At 40.8% G+C, this 20,578-nt stretch overlaps 1 protein-coding gene and 1 pseudogene across 2 annotated transcripts in view; both read right to left on the bottom strand.

Moving 5' to 3' along the window:
• The window catches only part of FRMD3 (FERM domain containing 3), a 381,549-nt gene that overhangs the window by 346,898 nt on the left and 14,073 nt on the right, over positions 1–20,578 (bottom strand). The window contains exon 1 of one of the 2 annotated variants that reach the window (XM_007176911.2): positions 10,112–10,128. The exons of the other annotated variant lie outside the window; for it this stretch is intronic. The gene's annotated coding sequence lies outside the window, so the exon portion shown is untranslated. Of the gene's footprint in view, positions 1–10,111; positions 10,129–20,578 lie in introns of those variants that run through there. 2 annotated transcript variants of the gene reach the window in all.
• LOC130708517 (60S ribosomal protein L17-like) lies at positions 17,278–17,780 on the bottom strand (annotated as a pseudogene).

Below are 20,578 nucleotides of genomic sequence, written 5' to 3'. Positions count from 1 at the left end.
TGCACATAAAATTCCAAAAATGACCTTACCTAACATACTACAACTATCATCTCCCGAAGGGCAAAGTCACACCCAGCTACTGTACTGAGAGGAGATTTCACAGAGCCACTGTTCTTCATTCAGGATCTTTAGGTACCATCTATTATTTCTTTAGTACAATCTCAATCTGGACCAGATATGCTTCTTCCTGATTTTGCAACTGGTGGGAAAATGATAAATGTAACCAACCCTTACCCAATATACAATGGTGCAGGGAAAATAACTACAAAAAACAGATCTCTAGATGGTCACTGGCCCAAAATATATATCTTACCCTTTTGTTAGACACAACAAGGTACATGAAATTACTGGTGTATTTCATGGATCACTAATAAATTCCATTTAAGGAACTCCATTTGAGAATACTCCTCCTTGGAACAAATCTTTTTATTACCTTTACATCCCTAACTCTGCTAAGTAGTACTCCAGGAACAGAGCTATGTTCATGCACCTTCTGTTCCTTAGCAAAAACACTGAGGATTCTGCCCATCACCTTTGTATCCATTTAAGGACCTTGGTCTTGGGCCACACATGCAAAACTGGAATGTAGGACATGATAGCAAGGTGGCTTTCCTCTAAAATTACATTGAAATATTGCCCCTGTAACTCAGGCTCTATCCTTAGTCCTGAAAGCCACATCCCTTGGTTCAATGAAAGACCTAGAAGAAGATGCTTTGCAGGGACATAGGTCCTCCAAGACTTCTCTTTCCTAACTGCTAGATTCTCCACCTTCCTAATGAGAACCTCAATCTTAGTTTTTAAAATGAGGTATAGGGCTTCCCTGGTGGCGCAGTGGTTGAGAATCTGCCTGCCAATGCAGGGGACACGGGTTCGAGCCCTGGTCTGGGAAGATCCCACATGCCGCAGAGCAGCTGGGCCCGTGAGCCACAATTACTGAGCCTGCACGTCTGGAGCCTGAGCTCCCCAACAGGAGAGGCCGCGATAGTGAGAGGACCGCGCACCGCGATGAAGAGTGGCCCCCGCTTGCTGCAACTGGAGAAAGCCCTCACACAGAAACGAAGACCCAACACAGCCATAAATAAATAAATAAACAAATAAATAAATAAATTTAAAAAAAAATGGGGTATAACAGGGAATGCAGCTATTATCTTTCAACCAAACAAGTGATTTTCTGAACTTAAATTACCTCAGTTCACTAGCTACTAACAGGAAGGATGTTTCTGGATGATTTACATCCTTTTTCTATCATTCTCTGACTACTTTCAGCCCAACTCCTGAGACTAAGACTTACCACTGACCATGACACCACCTTGAGAACACAGAATGCAGCCTCACCTGCCTGCAGTTACAATGCCCACTCCCCAGGACTGGGTTCTCTACTAGTCAAGACTCTATTAGTTGTATTTGAAAGATGTCTTCTCAAAGGATCTAATAAACAAAAGGCTGTGAGAGTGAGGGATCACTGGCAGGGGTGCAACCCAATTTCAATAACATGAACTAAAACCAGGATTTAATCCTAACCAAACCTCTGCCTCCCATATTCACTCAAGTCAGCTGTGCTGATGCCTCTCACTGCAGGATGGTTTTCTGTTTTTCAGGCAATGGGATGGTAAATTTGGCTGCCAATAGCTTCTGACCTTACATGTTACTATGTGACTAAAGGGAAAATAGCTCTTTCTCAACCCCTCGTTGGTCAGATGGACCAGTCAATAGTATCTACGCAGCCTGGCTCATATCTTATAAATGTTGCTAGGGAACACTGCCACAGTAACCACAGAGAAAAGGGGTGGACAATTCCCAGAAAGAGGGGGGGATACACTTGGTCAACAATCACGTAAAATTGTATACCAACAAATTTAGATAACTCAGATTGAATAAAGTCCCAGAAAGACACAAACTATCAAAACTGACTGAAGAAGAAATAGAAAATCTGAATAAACCTATAACAAGTAAAGAGACTTAATTAGGAAGAAAGTGCCAATTCTTCACAAACTCCTCCAAAAACTAGAAGAGAAGGAAAGGAGCAATTTCCATCTCATTCTGTGTGACCTGGTTCCAAAGCCAGACAAAGATTTTTAAGAAAAGAAAATTCCAGATCAATATCTCTTATGAATATAGATGAAAAAATCCTGAACAAAATACTAGCAATCCAAATCCAGCAACATATAAAAAGGATTAATCACCATGACCAAGTAGGATTTATCCCAGGAATGCAAGATTGATGTAACAGTCATAAATAAATTAATGTAATGCATCATATCAATAGAATAAGGGACATGATAATCTCAAGAGATGCAGGAAAAGCTTTGAGGACTTCCCTGGTGGCGCAGTGGTTAAGAATCCTCCTGCCAATGCAGGGGACACGGGTTTGAGCCCTGGTCCAGGAAGATCCCACATGCCACAGAGCAACTAAGCCCGAGTGCTGCAAATACTGAGCCTGCGCTCTAGAGCCCGCAAGCCACAACTACTGTGCCCTCGTGCCTCAGCTACTGAAGCCCACCCACCTAGAGCCCATGCTCTGCAACAAGAGAAGCCACCACAATGAGAAGGCTGTGCACCACAACGAAGAGTAGCCCCCGCTCACCACAACTAGAGAAAGCCCACACACAGCAATGAAGACGCAACACAGCCAAAAATCAATAAATTAATTAATTTTAAAAAAAGACAGTCTTGCATTTGATGGACCTTATCAAGTTGTGTACCCATCTTGCCAAATTGCTAAGTCTTCAAAAATTCTTTAAAAAAAACAAAGAGAAAGAAAAAGCTTTGTTTGAAAAACAGCTTTGCAGAAAAGTTTGACAAAGCCTAACACTTTGTCATAATAAAAATAACAAAGAATAAAAGGGAACTTCCTCTACCTGATAAAAGATATCTACCAAAAAAACCTACAGCTAATATCATTCTTAATGTTAGAAGACTGAACGCTCTCTCCCTAAGATCAAGAACAAGACAAGGATGTTCATTCTTATCACTTCTATTCAAAATTGTGAAGAAGATTATAGCCAAGGCAATTAGGCAAGAAAAATAAAAGACATCTAGATTGGAAAGGAAAAAATAAAACTATCTCTATTCTGACATTATTCTATATACAAAAAAATCCTGATGAATCCACAAAAAAGCTATTAGAACTAATTAACACTTTCAGCAAGGTTGCAGGACACAAGAGCAATATACAAAAATCAACAGCATTTCTATACACCAGCAATGAACAATCTAAAATTTTAAGAAAATAATTCCATTTACCATAGTACCAAAAAAAAAAATACTTAGAAATAAAATTTTTAGAGGAGTACAACTGAAAAGTGCAAATTATTGTTGAAAAAAGTTAACAATTTAAATGAATAGAAAGAATCCCATCCCATGTTGATGGATAGGAAGAATGTTGTTAAGATGGCAATATTCCTTAAACTGATATACAAATTTAGTGCAATCTCCATCAAAATCCTAAATGACTATTTTTTTTGCAGAAATTGACAAGCTTATTCTAAAATTTGTATGAGAATATAAAGGACCCAGAATAACCAAAACCATCTTTTAAAAAAAAGTTAGAAGCTCATACTTTCTAACTTCAAAACTTACAACAAAGCAACAGTAATGAAGACAGTGTGGTAGTGACAAAAGGATGACACAGGTCAATGAAATAGAATTAGAATCCACACATTAATCTTCACATTTATGGTCAATTGATTTTCAACACGGATGTCAATGCAATTAAATGGGGGAAAGAATAGTCTTTTCAACAGATGGTGCTGGGACAATGGGATACCTCCATACGAAAAAAAAAAAAAATGAAATTGGACCCATTCTTCAACCACACACAAAAACTCCAAATGGACCGTAGACCTAAATGCAAAAGTTATTAAAACTTTTAGAAGAAAACATAGGTAAAAATCTTTGTGACCTTGGGTTAGGCAAAGACTTCTTAGGTATAACACCAAAAGCACAAGCAGCAATGGAAAAAATAGATAAATTAGACACTATCAAAATTAAAAATATGTACTTCAATATATCATAAAAGTGAAAAAACAACCCATAGAATGAGAGGAGATATTTGCAAAATATATATCTGATAAGGAAATTGTATCCAGAATGTAGAAAGGACTCTTACAATTCAATAATAAAAAGACAAATAACCCAATTTTAAATAGGGTAAACATCTGCATAGATCTCCAAAGATATACAACTGGCCAATAAGCACATGAAAAAATGCCCAACATCACTAATCACTAGGGAAATGTAAATCAAAATCACAACTGTATACCATTTCACACCCACTAGGATGCTTATAATCAAACAGACAGATAATACCAAGTATTGACAAGGATGTAAAGTAATAGGAACCTTCATAAACTGTTAATGGGAATGTAAAATGATACGGCTACTTTGGGAAACAGTTCAGCAGATTAAACACAGAGTTATCAAATGATTAAACACAGATTGATCAAAAGATTAAAAATACAAAATAGGGCTTCCCTGGTGGCACAGTGGTTAAGAATCTGCCTGCCAATGCAGGGGACACAGGTCCGAGCCCTGGTCCGGGAAGATCCCACATGCCACGGAGTAACTAAGCCAGTGCGCCACAACTGACCCTGCGCTCTAGAGCCCGCGAGCCACAACTACTGAGCCCAGGAGCCACAACTACTGAAGCCCACGCGCCTAGAGCCTGTGCTCTGCAACAAGAGAAGCCACCGCAATGAGGAGCCCACGCACCACAACAAAGAGTGGCCCCCGCTCACTGCAACTAGAGGAAGCCCATGCTCAGCAACGAAGACCCAACGCAGGCAAAAATAAATAAATAAATAAATAAAAAAGACAAATGTCCACACAAAAACTTGCACAAAAATGTTCATAGAAGCATTATTCAAAATGCTTCCTGAAAAGTGGGAACAACCCAAACATGCATCAACTGATTTGTGGGTAAATAAAATATGGTATATTCATACAATGGAATATTATTTGGCAATAAAAACTAACAAAGTCCTATTACATGTTATAACATGTAACATGAATCTTGAAAATATCATGCTAAGTGAAAACAATGACAAAAGACCACATAATTTATGAATATTTTATATGTAATGTCCAGAATGGGTTAAGGGGCAAGGGATTTGAGAAAAAACGGGTAGAACTGCTAATGGGTCCAGGGTTTCATTTGGGGGTGATAAAAAATGTTCTAAATTTGACTTTGATGATGGTCACACAACTCTGCAAATATACTAAAAACCACTGAATTGTACACTTTTAATTGTATGGTATGTGAATCATATCTCAGTAAAGCCATTATTAAAATAAAAAGAAGTATCTAAATCAAGTCTTTTTATTGAAATATAGTTGATGTACAATATTATGTTAGTTTTGTGTATACTACATAGTGATTGGATATTTGCATACATTATGAAATGATCACCACAATAAATCTAGTAACCATCTTTAATCAAGTATTGAGATAAGACCCAGATCAGAAAATGTTGAGACTGGAAGCATTCCAGTTTCAGTGAAAAGATAGCCAATGGATCTTTAAGAAAACTTCTAAAATGATACAAATGAACTTATTTACAGAACAGAAAAAGACTCACAGACATAGAAAACCAACTTACGGTTACCAAAGGGGAAAGGAGAGGAGAAGGATGAATTAGGAGTTTGGGATTAACATATATACACTACGATATATAAAATAACAAGTACCTACTATACAGCACAGGGAACTATACTCAATATCTTGTAATAACCTATAATGGAAAAGAATCTGAAAAAGAATAGGTATATATAACTCAGTATATATATAGCTGAATCCCTTTGCTGTACACCTGAAATTAACACAACATTGTAAATCAACTATACTTCAATAAAAATTTTTTTAAAAAAGAAAACTTCCAATGTTAAATTCAGTTAAAGTGGTATCACAGAGTTTATTTTCTCTTAAACTTGCTTTATTAGGGAACTTAGCACTTGCGGATATTTTAATAAAGAGTGGCCTTTTCATTTTAAAATTTTAGGGTAGGAAAATATGCTACCTCCCCTTACACTGGAACACCCCCAAAATCACCAACTTCCACATATGACAGTGTGCTCTAATTACAATCTCAGATGAGGTACACAGCTCTCCACAGTGACAGCTTATAAGCTTGATTATAGGCTTAATGTGAATTAAGCAGAAGAATGAAATATTGGTGAGATCCTACGTTTTAATTTTAATTCCCTGGAATTGGTAGTGTTTGGAAAGGTTCCAAACATTAACTTATAGTATCAGTGAGTCAGTTCTCAAACTTAAGTTGCTTTTGTGACCTAGAGTTGAGGTCAGGTACAATTAGTGAAGGAGCTGAGGAAATTTCTCAGAGACCCAGAAATCAATCTCTAATAGTAAGGAGAAATTGCAGTTGAGGTAGATAAGCCTATAGTCATTTTGCCCACAAAAGTTTTGAACGTGGAATATATCTCACTCATAAGAAAGCACTGTGTTTTGAAAATTGAAATTATTCCAGGAAACATAAAGTCCTTTTCAGGTGATACTTAGATTCCTCACTGGTCATGACTTACTTCCAGAACCAACAGTAATTATTTTTCATCTGAAATAATTCTGTGACTTTCAAATCACCTCTATTTTTGAGAATTCATTTTAGTGAAACTAATCTATTTTTACTGCCTTTTCTGCACATGAACTTGTCCTTGTAAAAATTTACTTTGTTCAGATTATTCTTCTCAAAAAAAAAAAAAAGGCTAAATTTCACTTTGGAAAACTTCAACATTAAGAACTTAACCATACATCACCTTACTCACACCTGGTTCCCTTAAACTTGTGTTTAAAACCAGCTGGGTTCCAGCCCTGCCACCAGAGGGAGTAGTAGAGGTCCTTTCTAGCAATACTAGCAGCAATTTTATTTATCTATTTATTTATTTAAGATTCTTTTTTTGATGTGGACCATTTTTAAAGTCTTTATTAAACTTGTTACAATATTGCTTCTGTTTTATGTTTTGGTTTTTTGGCCCAGAGGCATGTGGGATCTTAGCTCGCTGACCAGGGATCAAACCTGAACCCCCTGCATTGGAAAGTGAAGTCTTAACCACTGGACCGCCAGGGAAGTCCCAATACTAGCAGCAATTTTAAAATGCAAAAGCTTTTTGTTCTTTTCCCCAATTTTCCCACAGTACTGGACATATTTCTATTATATTTTGGCCAGAGGGAAAGTATATTTTTATCATTTTTCTCAGCGAATAACTTAAATCGTGTTACCAAATCCACTGAACATGCTGTGGGCTTCCAGCCACTCTTCCAGATTTCCTTTGACTTGAGTTCACAAAGAACTCCAATTTCACTGTTGGTGGGAATGTAAATTTGTGCAACCACTATGGAAAATAGTATGGAGGTTACTCAAAAAATTAAAAATATAACTACCATATGATCCAGCAATTCCACTTCTGGGTATTTATCCAAAGAAAATGAAAACATTAATTCAAAAAGACATATGCACCCCAATGCTTATTGCAGCATTTTTTACAATAGCCAAGATATGGAAGCAACCTAAATGTCCATGAATAGATGAATGGATAAAGAAGATGTGGTGTATATGTACAATGGAATATTATTCAGCCTTTTGGGACAACATGGATGGACTTTGAGGGCTCTGTGCTAAGTGAAATAAGACAGAGAAAAACAGATACATGATTTAACTTTTATGTGGAATCTGAAAAACAAAACAAATGAACAAACAGAACAGAAACCAGCTCACAGATACAGAGAACAAACTGGTGGTTGCCAGAGAGGGGGAGGATGGGTGAAACAGGCGAAGGGGATCAAGAGGTACAAACTTTCAGTTATGAAATAAATGTCTTGGGGATGTAATGTACAGCACAGAATATAGTCAATAATATTCTAATTACTTTGTATGGCGATAGATGGTAACTAGACTGATTATGGTGACCATTTTGTAATATATAAAAATATCGAATAATTATGTTGTATATCTGAGACTAATATAACCTTGTAAGTCAGTTATACCTCAATAAAACAAACAACAACCAACCAACTCCAATTTAAACAAGTTCCCTGCAGTGTGAAACCTGGAAGGCAGGGCACTCGGGGGGCGCAGGCAGAGGCTGTGTACTAGCGCTCATAGAGGCATTTCAATATTTTAGTAACTGGCCCAGCCCTAGAGTTGGGAACCAGCCAGGTATCAGCCCTTAATATGTGCTTAAAGATAAGTCTGAAAGGAAACACCTTAGACCTTTAGCATCAAATGCCTTGGGAGAGAAGAGAGGGACTTCTAGAGACTATCATTTTATGCTCTACACAAGTCCATAGCACTTAAATTTTTTTACAATGCACATATTCCACTTTGGGTAATTTTTTTTTAACCTCAAAAATAGCAAAGATTTGCTGCTCTCCCTGAGCTTCTGGAAGACCGTCCCAGGATCCCGGTAAATTACTAACCTGACATTGTTGTATAAAATATGAGATCCAACACTTTTATTTCTCCAGACCATGGTACTATTAACAAATAAACAAGAAGAAGGAAAGTTTGGGGCCAGCTAGGTTAAGCACCCAATCCCAGTAATTTAAGCAAGTAGCAAGGCATTGAAAAACACACTTGAAAATTCTCATCCTGGACCTTTTCCTCCCTTCTCCTCTGACAGGAGGAGGAATAAAGCTGACACAGAACGTCCACAGTCAGGCAATGCTTGGCGTATCCCTTGGTCTCCCTGGCTGGAGACAACAGGGACAGCTGGCCCCCGGACCAGCAGCATCACCTGGAAGCTTGCTAGGAACGCAAATTCTCAGACCCCACACCAGCTGAATCAGAAAGTTTGGGGGTGGGGCCCAGCAGTCTGCATTTTAGCAAGCCCTCCAGGGGAATCTGATGCAGTAAAGTCAGACTCTCTGCCTTAGGGCATCTGCTTTCCCCTTAAGGGATCCATTGCTGGAGGCTACCTGAACAGAGCAAGCCGGCTGTGGGAGGCATGGGACCCTTCAGAGGAGGAAATGAGCTTCCTCCTTGAAACCCTGGGGAGAAAGGATGTATTCCGACTGCTGTTTTGCCCGTGTATTCCACAACTTGTATCACAGGGCCTTTGAAGCTTCTCACATTATTATATACCAAGATGGAAAATACAGATGTTTTCTAACCAGAGAAAAACATGGACAGAGAAGGGCAAATGGAGAGGGAAAGTTGGCTCGGAGATGATTTAAGAAGGGACTTGCCTTTCTGAAGAAACATATCCTACCTACACAGGACTCATCCACGCCTGAAATTCTACCACCAGATCCCTGCTCCTTGCGCATGACAGCCTCTGAGATCGTCAGCTGACACCTCAGTGGCGATGAGATCAGCTGAGAGCACACGGGAGGCGGTTGAGGGAAGGTGAGAGATGAGATAATGACTGAAGTACCCCTTGCACTGTTATTCCTAACCATAACCCGCATGGGGATGAAAGAGTGAACACTAGGAAGGAGGCTAGAAAGCTACGTTTCTTGAAACCAGTGTCTTGGGAGATTTCAAGCGAGTTTCACTTTGCTTTCAAAATTGTGCCGTAACTCTTCCAGTTTCCCTCAAAAGGCAACAGAAGGGAGGGACAGTGGTTCTCCCAGGACACAAGCTCAGCACTCGGCCGTTTATTGGCTATGTGACCTCAGGAAATTACTTAACCTTTCCAGTTGTCTGGTCTGTGAAACAGGGCAATAGTAGTACAAGTAAGATCCCTGGCATGTAGTGTTACCTGTTATGATTATATCGAAACGTCGATTATCAAATTAAATTAAATAAGTGAAAACTTCATAGTAAGACACTGAAAGACAAGGGCTTCCTGGGAACAAGAATAAAGCATTTCGATTCACCTTGTGTTTATGTCTGAGGTTTCTTAAACCAGAACCGCATTAAAACTCCTGGAAATTGTCTACTTTTCGTTTGGAGCACGGACGGCACTGTCACTGGCAGGTGAAGAAGGGATGTGAGTGAGTCAGAAACCCACAGGGCAGCCAATGGTCAGACTCATTCTATACAAACTGGAGACCTCTCCCAACCAGGAGGAGCGAGGTGGTTCCTTTAATACAGCAACGTAAGAGCCCAGGAGGGAAGGCCTGAGAGCCAAAAGAACCCAACAAGAGAGGGGGTGTTACCAAACCAGGTGTTCGCCCAACTTGCAGCAAGCCAGATGATGAGACGCGGAGGTTTGCAGCAGAGAAAAGGTTTATTCCAAGGCAGCCAAGCGAGGAGACAGGAGAACAAATCTCAAACCCACTTCCCCGAAGGCGAGGGACACAGGATATTCACGGGATAAAGCTGAGTCATCAGGAGCATGGAGGAAGGTGATTGGAAATAAGAAAAAGGTGAGATAATCATCATTCTGCGCAGGTGCAACTAAGCTAAAGCTTCTTCATGGGACATGTACTCAGAAAACGGTGCCTTAGCACATTCGGAGGGTGGAGTTTTGGGCCCTCTGATGTCAAAAGGACACTCGTGCATGCTTGGTTGGTGGGTCAGTGCTCCCAACCAGTCTTAACCAGCTCAAGCTCAAATTGGACACAGCTGACTCCAAGTTACTGAATAACAACTTGGGCAAACACCTTATTGTTTAGGTCACGTGATGCTTGTAGGACATGCAAGTTTTTGTAAAAACAATTAAAGCGAGCTTGGTCAGTGAAGGCAGATTACAGTTCATTATTTATTAAGCAAGCTATAGTTTAATGAATCTAATTGATGACTACCCTCGGTTTCTTTAAAGAAATACTAAATATAACACAGTAACAAACTGTTATATATACATCCATAAATAAAGATTACAGTTCCCAGGATCCTTTGAAGTTGGGTGTGGCTATATGTCTAAATTTTGGGACAACAAAATGGGATGTAAGCAGATAACAATGGGATGTAAGCAGAAGTGAGTTTACCCTATTCTTTCTTCTTCCTCTCTGCTGCCTGGAATGTAGACATGATGGATGGAGCTCTGAGCAGCCATCTTGAACCATGAGGTGACCATGAGCCTGGAAGCCTGTGCTAACATAGGTAGACAAGAGCCTGAATCCTCTACGATTTTGTGAAACTGCCATCCAGTCTTGAACTGCCTACTTCCAGATTTCTTTTATATGAGAGAAAAATTAATTTCCAATTTATTTAATCCACTGTTATTTTTGGCTTTTCTAATACATGCAGACAAATATAATCCCAAATGGTACAGAAATTTGACACATTAGTTATCTAAAAAGATTTTTTAAGTTTGTGAGTGTACAGCATAATCAGGGAAACTAGATATTTGATGCTGGTTCCTGAAGAAAGGGATAGTGAGTATCCCAAATGGCAAAAGAGATAAAGAGGGAACTTTCATAATAAAAGAATAATTTCAATAGGAAGATTTTTTTAATCTTAAGTGTGTATGCAGTTAATACCATAGCTTCAAATTATATAAAGTAAAAACTGGGGCTTCCCTGGTGGCGCAGTGGTTGAGAATCTGCCTGCCAAAGCAGGGGACGTGGGTTCGAGCCCTGGTCTGGGAGGATCCCATATGCCGCGGAGCAACTGGGCCCGTGAGCCACAATTACTGAGCCTGCGCGTCTGGAGCCTGTGCTCCACAACAAGAGAGGCCGCGATAGTGAGAGGCCCGCGCACCGCGATGAAGCGTGGCCCCCGCTTGCCACAACTAGAGAAAGCCCTCGCAGAGAAACGAAGACCCAACACAGCCATAAATAAAATAAATAAATAAATTTTTTAAGAAAACAAAAAACTAACAGACTACTGGGAGAGGTAAACAAATTCACAAATTATTTTAACAATCTCTCTTAGTAACTGATAGAACAAGCAAACAAACAAAAAGGTAGTAATAACGTAGAGGGTCTAAACAATCCAATTCCCTCCTGGGTATATTCAAAGAAATGAGCTCTTATGGGACTTCCCTGGTGGTTCCACATGCCTCAGGGCCAAAAAAACCAAAACATAAAACAGAAGCAGTATTGTAACAAATTCAATAAAGACTTTAAAACCGGTCCACATCAAAAAAAAAAATCTTAAAAAAATAATTTAGGGGCTTCCCTGGTGGCGCAGTGGTTGGGAATCTGCCTGCCAATGCAGGGGACACGGGTTCAAGCCCTGGTCTGGGAAGATCCCACATGCCGCGGAGCAACTAGGCCCGTGAGCCACAATTACTGAGCCTGCGCGTCTGGAGCCTGTGCTCCGCAACAAGAGAGGCCGCGACAGTGAGAGGCCCGCGCACCGTGATGAAGAGTGGCCCCCCACTTGCCACAACTAGAGAAAGCCCACGCACAGAAACTAAGACCCAACACAGCCAAAAAAAAAAAAAAAAAAAAAAAAAAAAAAAAAATTTAAAAAATAATTTTAAAAAAAGAAAGAAATGAGCTCCTATGTCCACCAAAAGACATGTGCAAGAATATTCACAGCAGCTTTATTTATAATAGCCAAAAAACTGGAAACAACCTATATGGTTATTAATAGCAGAATGGATAAATAAGTTGTGTTATGTTAATCAACAGATACAGCACAGCAATGAAAAGAAATGGATGGCCAACACAGTTCATTCATCAATCACATGGATGTGATGTTGAATAAAAGAAATCGGTTACAGAGTATATATTCTAGGATTCCGGGTACATGAAGTTCAAAAGTGGATAAAACTGATGTATAATACAGGTCAGAATGGCATTTAACCCTTGAAGGTTACGAGCTGGAAGCAGAGCAGAAAGGAGCCTCCTGTGGTGCTGGAATGTTCCATATCTCTACCTAGGAGGCGATTACATGGATGGATGTATGTGTAAAAATTTATCACATTTATCTGTATACTTTACTATATATATGTTATACCTCAATAAATAAAATAAATTGAAGAGGCATTATTTGGGCGTTTAATGCAGATGAATTATTTCATATCTTCCCAAATATCTAGCATTTTTTCTTGTTACAATTATGTAAAGAAAAAGTAACGTTTTCTCACCAAGCACCATGCATACATCCCCAAACCCCTCCAGTTCATACTTGGGTGCAATAAAAATGTTTAACTTTCTCTATGTACCTTGACATGAATAGGCTCGAAACTTCTGCTGTGGGTAACAAGAAGCTACTTAGGTTGTTTGGGCAGAGCCTGGGAGTAAAAGGATCAGTGATGGAGAATTCCGGCATTGGACTGGGGAAGGACTTGGCTGACGGAGGTGTGATGTCAACTTTATGTGTCAACTTAACTGGGTCACAGGATGCCCAGATGCCTGCATAAACATTATTTCTGGGTGTGTCTGTGAGGGGTGTTTCCAGAAGAGCTTAGGTTGTGAATCAGTGGACTCAGTATAGCAGACGGCCCTCCCCAATGTGAGTGGGCATCATCCAACCCGTTGAGGGTCCGAATAGAACAAAAAGGCAAAGGAAGGTTGAATTCTCTCTCTCTGCCTGACTGAATGGGCTGAGATATCAGTCTTCTCCTGCCACTGCCTGATGTGGAGGGGTGTTTAAGAAAGAGATGTGTGAAAACTGCTATTAAATTGTCTGTAATGAAGGAATAGAGGGTGTCGTCCTCAATGTCTCTCAGTGTCCCCTACGTAAGGAAAACCTCTCTCAGGCCACAACGACAGGAAGGGCTGTGCTTTTTGAGAAGCTGGTTTGGGTTTACCTTAGGATGAATGATTATTTTCCCCACCTTGTCCTGGCTGCTATGGAGCTTGCAGCTACGGCAACTAGAGAGGGCTTTGAAATGCACCTGAGAACTCATCTACTCCTAGCTTCACCTTCTTTTCTTTGTTCTGCTTCCTTTTACTCCACTTTCTCAACTATTTCATTTTGTGTTCTTAAACCTATCTTTGGAAGCTGCCACAACTCCTCCTTTAGGATACAGGTGGAGAATAAATAAATAAGAAAGGAGATGGACAAGTCCACTAAGATGGAGAAAGAGTGCAAAAAAGGCTGAATAGACATTACTCCAAAGACAATGGTCAACAGGCATATAAAAATATGATTAAAATCACTAAGCATGCAAGAAATGCAAATCAAAACCACAATGAGATTTTGCCTCATACTGATTAGGATAGCAGGAAGGAAGGAAGGGAGGGAGGGAGGGAGGGAGGGAGGAAGAAAGGAACAGAGAAAGAAGGAGGGAGGAAAAATACAAGTGTTGGCAAGGATGAGGAGAAAAGGGAACACTTGTACACTGTTGGTGAGATTGTAAGATGGTGCAACTGTTATGGAAAACATTATGGAGGCTCCTCAAAAAGTTAAAAATAGAACTACCATATGATCCAGTAATTTCACTTCTGGGTATATATCCAAAAGAACTGAAAGTTGGATTTTGAAGAGATATTTGCAGACCCATGTTCATAGCAGCACTATTCACAATAGACAAGAGGTAGAAGCAACCCAAATGTCCATCAACAAATGGATAAACAAAATGTGGTACATACATACATTAGAATGCTATGCAGTCCTAAAAAGTAAGTTCTCACACATGCTACAACATGGATGAACCTTGAAGACTTTATGCTAAGTGAAATAAACTTGTCACAAAAGTAGAATACTGTATGATTTCACTTATATGAGGTATGACAGAAAGTAGAATGACAGCTACCAGGGGGAGTGGGGAGTTGTTCTTTAAAGGGTACAGAATTTCAGTTTTGCAAGATGAAAAGTTCTTGAGTATTAGGTACACTTACATTGTAGTGTAAGTATACACAACAATGTGTACTTAACGGAGAAAGGGTTAAGATGGTAAATTTTATGTTATGTGCAATTTACCACATTTTTTAAAAGTAAAGGCAAAAAAGATAAGCTTATATCCTTTCACAGTTTTGCTCAGTATGCTTCCCAATCTCAAACTGAAAGAAGCTGGTGGTTTCATTTGGAATCTGTCACATTCTATTCCTGCCATTCAGGAGAGAGGGGAGGTATTTCCATCCAATCACCTGGCTTGGATGTCAGTAAACATTCAGCATCTGAACAAAGAAGCCTTTCACTTGTATGATAATTTTTCTTAGGTTTCTTCCCCCCCCCCCCCAGTAAGATTGCCAAAACTTTTAACTGCTTTCCTTGAATACATAATCAGAACCACGTGATTATGAGACAGGATTTTTTTTTTTTCTTTCTGCTTCTCTCTCAACATCTACCCCCTTGTTCTTACATGCTTATGACAATGTATCTCCCACACACAACTAAAGAAGCAAAAATTTTTCAGTGAAGTGCTTTATATTGAAGATCCAAGTTATTTAACATACTGTGTGACTAAAGCAGGCTAATGGTATAAGCAGAGAAGAATATAGGTTAGTGAGTCAACACTTTTCTAGTTCATCTGAGGCCAAGCAGTCTTTTCAGATGATTCATGGTTCATTCACTTTTATTCAGTCTTGGTTGCTTTACTTTTTTTTTTCACTCCAACCTGAAGGCCACACTCATGGGTGGTTCCCATTCCATGCTGTGTTGAAGTTTTGTATGAGGTTAAAACATGATAAGTTTGGTTCAGGTATCTGGTTTTAATGTCATATGATAAAAGCCAGAGATAAACCAAGAAACAAAACGAAGTAAGAATGTATAAAATAAAGTGATTGTTCTGTGAATTTAAAAAGTGAAAAACTGTTCACTCCACCTGATACATCACCCCACACTCAAGTATAAGAGCTGAGTTAAATTTAATGGTAATCATACTTGCTCTGTAACCTCGGAAAAATCTTCAACTTTCATCTAATTTTTTCCACCCATAAATGATCATTAATATGCTGTACTTCAGGGACTTCCCTGGTGGTCCAGTGGTTTAGACTCTGCACTCCCAATGCAGGGGGCCCGTGTTCCATCCCTGGTCAGGGAACAAGATTCCACATGCCGCAACTAAAGGAGCCCATATGCCTCAACTAAAAGATCCCACGTGCTGCAACTAAGACCTGGCACAGCTAAATAAATAAATAAATATTTTAAAAATTATTATGTACTTCTGACTCAAGAAATGTTGATTCCAATGAGGAACAGAAATGCTATGGGATATGCTCAGAATTTCATACAGAGGCAGAGAAAAACAAGCTGACAGAATGCACTTGAGGGAGGTCAAGGTGAGAAAGGTGCTTTCTGCTTGCAACTTTCTCAGTCCAGCTTATCCAACAAACCAGCTCCACTAGGAGTCATGCTTTACTTGAAATCCAAGCCAGTCCCTGCCAATGAGGTACCAGAGGTAAGTTTCCTCTTCCCTCTCTCCCATCCCCGCTTCCTTTCTTCATTCCTCCCTTCTTCCCTCCCAGTCCTTCCTTCAGCAGGTGTATTTTGAGCACCTGCTATACACCAGGCACAGCACGAGATGCTAAGGATACAGACATGGCTCCCACAGTCATGGAGACAAGACTAGCGTGAAGACGGACCTTTAAAAAAGTAAATGTGGAAACGAAATTACAAACCTTATATGCTTTAACTCACCTTGGTTAGAAAAGGTAATCAGAACAGAAGCTAATTGCCTCAGTCACCTCAGTTAGCAGTTAACAAACAACTCTTAAAACAGCAGTTCTTAAAGTGAGGTCCAAAGAACCTTGGGATCCCCTGGGAGCTTGACGGCTTCCCAAGACTTAAAGTCTTTTCTGATGAGATCGATGGTGATATTACAAAGATGATTTTTTAAACATATTGTATAATGAAGTGTGTCAACATATGGGTGATTTGCACCTGTCAATCTATTTTCCAAGTGACCAGTGCATGATGTTACAAAATCACTGCATGGGTAAAAGATCCATTCAAAGTGCAAGACTGATCACGGGATTTTAATGTAACAGAGAACAAAAAGTTCATTCATATGGATTCAGATTCCACATTGCAACTAGACTTTAAGAAGCTACCACTTATCAAGTTTTGATATAATATCAAAGAAGAATATGGATAAGTTTCTTAAAAGACTTTTAAAATGCCCCACCCACCATTTCCAACACATGTCCATGTGAGGCCAGAATTTCTCTTTTGTTTTTTTTTTAAAGATTTAATTTTATTTTTATTTTTTGGCTGCATTGGATCTTCGTTGCTGTGTGCTGGCTTTCTTTAGTTGTGGCGAGCAGGGGGCTACTCTCCCTTGCGCTGCACGGGTTTCTCATTGCAGTTGCTTCTCTCGTTGCAGAGCACGGGCTCTAGGCGCACGGGCTTCAGTAGTTGTGGCACATGGGCTTCAGTAGTTGTGGCTCACGGGCTTAGTTGCTCCGCGGCATGTGGGATCTTCCTGGACAAGGGCTCGAACCCATGTCCCCTGAATTAGCAGGCGGATTCTTACCCACTGCGCCACCAGGGAAGCCCCTCTTTTTTTTTTTTAACTTCTATTTGCATTTATTTTTTGCGGCATTTATTCCCGGGCCATAAGTTTTTGTTTCCTCAGTTTCTTCTGGGATATCTTTTTCTTCTGTGCAACCTCCTCTTCTAGTTTAGGAACAATCTGCTCTTCTTCAGCAAGGATCATCTCAGTGTGGCAGGGAGAACTCATGTATGGGTTGCATCTTAGGGGCTTTGTTCACCTGGATGTGCTCAATGACCGGACAGTCTACATCTAAGCCCCTAAGTTCAGCATTACTCTCTGCATTTTTGAGCATGTGCAATAAAAATTCAGCACTCTTTTTGGGCCACCTGCACCCAGCCCCACTGTTTGGCCTGGGCACACCTACCAAGTCCACCACTGAAACAACGGAATGGCACACATTGCTCTGCAAAGTGACATCCTTCAGGTACTTCGTGGATTTTCAGATATGCATACCCTTAATAGCCTGGGCAGTTTCATGAGCGTTCTCAAAGTGAACCTCTTGATTTGCATGATTTTGTGGGGTTTTCTGGGTCAAGTGAATAGCGACTCATTTTCAGAAGTAACTTCAGGCTGCTTGTAGTTTCTTATTAGAATCCAGAGGGGAAAAAGCAATCCTCCTCTGTCAGGCAGTCAACTGACTGTGGTGGTAAGCCATTCATTTATTCAACTGTATTTGCACAGTACCCACCATGTGCCAGGCACTGTGCTAATGATGGGAATACAATTGTAAGGAAAATGGTTATGATCAAGACTTTCATGGAGCTGACAATCAAGAAGGGGACAGATGTTAAACAAAGACAAAATAAATGTCAGGCAGAGTTAAGATGGCAAAGTGGGAGGACACGGAGTTCGTATTTCCCCACAACTAGGGCACATACCAGATGCTGGTGGGAGACCTCAATGCCCAAGGAGACAGGAGGAACCCCCAAGTGACCGGGTAGGACATGGGGGGGGAGTGAGGGAGGAGAAGTGGAGGCCAGACGGGACTGGCACCCCTGAGGGGTGGCTGGGAGAGGGGAGGAGTTCCCACAACTGGAGGGACCCTAGGGGGCTCAGACGATCAGCAGGGAGTACAGCTAGCATCTCCCCTGCCCAATCGGGCCCCGGGAAGCCTGCTGGGCTCCCGGGCCAGGTCCTCTGCCCTCCGAGGCCCCCTCCAGCTGCATTGGTCCCAGGGGCATAGGAGGGAGGGAGGAAGGGGGAAGAGGAGGAGAGGCAGACGGGGCGTTGGGGGGGACCTTCCAGAACCGGAGGATCAGAGGAAGCGCAGCGGGTGTTTCCCCCACTCACTTGGGCCCCGGGAAGCCGGGTGGGCTACCAGGCTAGGTCCTCTGCCATCCAAGGGCCCCTCTGGCCACGTTGGTCCTAGGGGCGTAGAAGGGAGGGGCGGAGGAAGAGGAGGGGCCAACAGGGAGGGACCCTCCAGGAATGGAGGATGGGGGACCATGCCTAGCATTTCCCCCACCCACTCAGGCCCAGGAGCCCGCTGGGGTCCCAGAACTGGTCCTCCACCCTCCGAGGCCAGAGGCACTCCTGGGCCCCTCCGGCTGCCTCTGAGCCTAAGCCCTGCCCCCCAACCGCCCAGGGCCTTTTCCACCCCTGTGGATCCTATGCATAGGCCCCGCCCCTGCCTAAACCCCACCCCTGCCTAAGCCCTGCCCTTTTCTGGCTTTTTGTTTTCCTCTTTTTTGCTATTGTGGTTCTGTTTTAACTTCCAGTTGCTGTTTCATCTATATTTTTATTTTTTTAACATATCTGTTAGTTTTCTAATTTTATTTTACTTTTTGCTTTGCTATTGTTCTGCTCCTTTTTTTCCTTTTCTTTTTTTTTTTCTTGCTGCCCCACTCAGCTGTGGGATCTTGGTTCATGAGCGGGGGTTGGGCCTGAGCTCCTGTGGCGGGAGCTCCGAGTCCCAACCACTGGACTAACAGAGAACCTCACACTCCAGGGAATATTCATCAGAGTGAGGTCTCCCAGAGGTCCTCATCTTGGCACCAAGACCTGGCTCTACACAACAGCCTACAAACTCCAGTGCTGGAAGCCTCAGGCCAAACAACCAGTAAGACAGGAACAAAATCCCACACATCAAAAAAAAAAAAAAAAAAAAGGAGATGACAAAAAAATATGTTACAGATGAAGGAGCAAGGTAAAAACCTACAAGAACAAATAAATGAAGAGGAAATAGGCAACCTACCTGAAAAAGAATTCAAAGTAATGATAGTAAAGATGATCCATAATCTCGGAAACAGAATGGTGGCACAGATCAAGACAATACAAGAAATGTTTAACAAAGATCTAGAGGAACTAAACAACAAACAGAGATGAACAACACAATAACTGAAATGAAAAATACACTAGAAGGAATAAACAACAGAATAACAGAGGCAGAAGAACGAATAAGTGAGCTGGAAGACAGAATGGTGGAAATAACTGCCAAGGAGCAGAATAAAGAAAAAAGAATGAAAAGAATTGAAGACAATCTCAGAGATATCTGAGACAACACCAAGTGCACCAACATTCGAATTATAGGGGTCCTGGAAGAACAGAAAAAGAAAGGGTCTGAGAAAATATTCAAAGAGACTATAGTTGAAAACTTTCCTAACATGGGAAAGGAAATAGCCACCAAAGTCCAGGAAGCGCAGGGAGTCTCATACAGGATTAACCCTAGGAGAAACACACCAAGACACATATTATTCAAACTAATGAAAATTAAATTCAAAGGAAAAATACTAAAAGCAGCAAGGGAAAAGCAAAAAATAACATACAAGGGAATCCCCATAAGGTTATTGGCTGATTTTTCAGCAGAAACTCTGCAGGCCAGAAGGGAGTGGCAGTATATACTTAAAGGGCTGAAAGAGAAAAACCTACAAACAAGATTACTCTACCCAGCAAGGATCTCATTCAGATTCCATGGAGAAATCAAAAGCTTCACAGACAAGCAAAAGCTAAGAGAATTTAGCACCACCAAACCAGCTTTAAAACAAATGCTAAAGGAACTTCTCAAGGCAGGAAACACAAAAGAAGAAAAAGACCCACAAAAGCAAACCCAAAACAATTAAGAAAATGGTAATAGGAACATACATATCAATAACTACCTTAAATGTAAATGGTTTAACTGCTCCAACCAAAAGACACAGGCTGGCTGAATGGATACAAAACCAACACCCATATATAAGCTGTCTGCAAGAGACCCACTTCAGACCTAGGGACACATACAGACTGAAAGTGAAGGCATGGAAAAAGATATTCCATGTAACTGGAAATCAAAAGAAAGCTGGAGTAGCAATACTCATATAAGATAAAATAGACTTTAAAATAAAGACTGTTACAAGAGACAAGGAAGGACACT

The sequence above is a fragment of the Balaenoptera acutorostrata genome, chromosome 6, assembly GCF_949987535.1.
Source record: "Balaenoptera acutorostrata chromosome 6, mBalAcu1.1, whole genome shotgun sequence".
NCBI classification, from domain to species: Eukaryota; Metazoa; Chordata; class Mammalia; order Artiodactyla; family Balaenopteridae; genus Balaenoptera; species Balaenoptera acutorostrata.
Note: the sequence above shows the minus strand (reverse complement) of the source record. Positions and strands in the feature narration are given on the sequence as shown.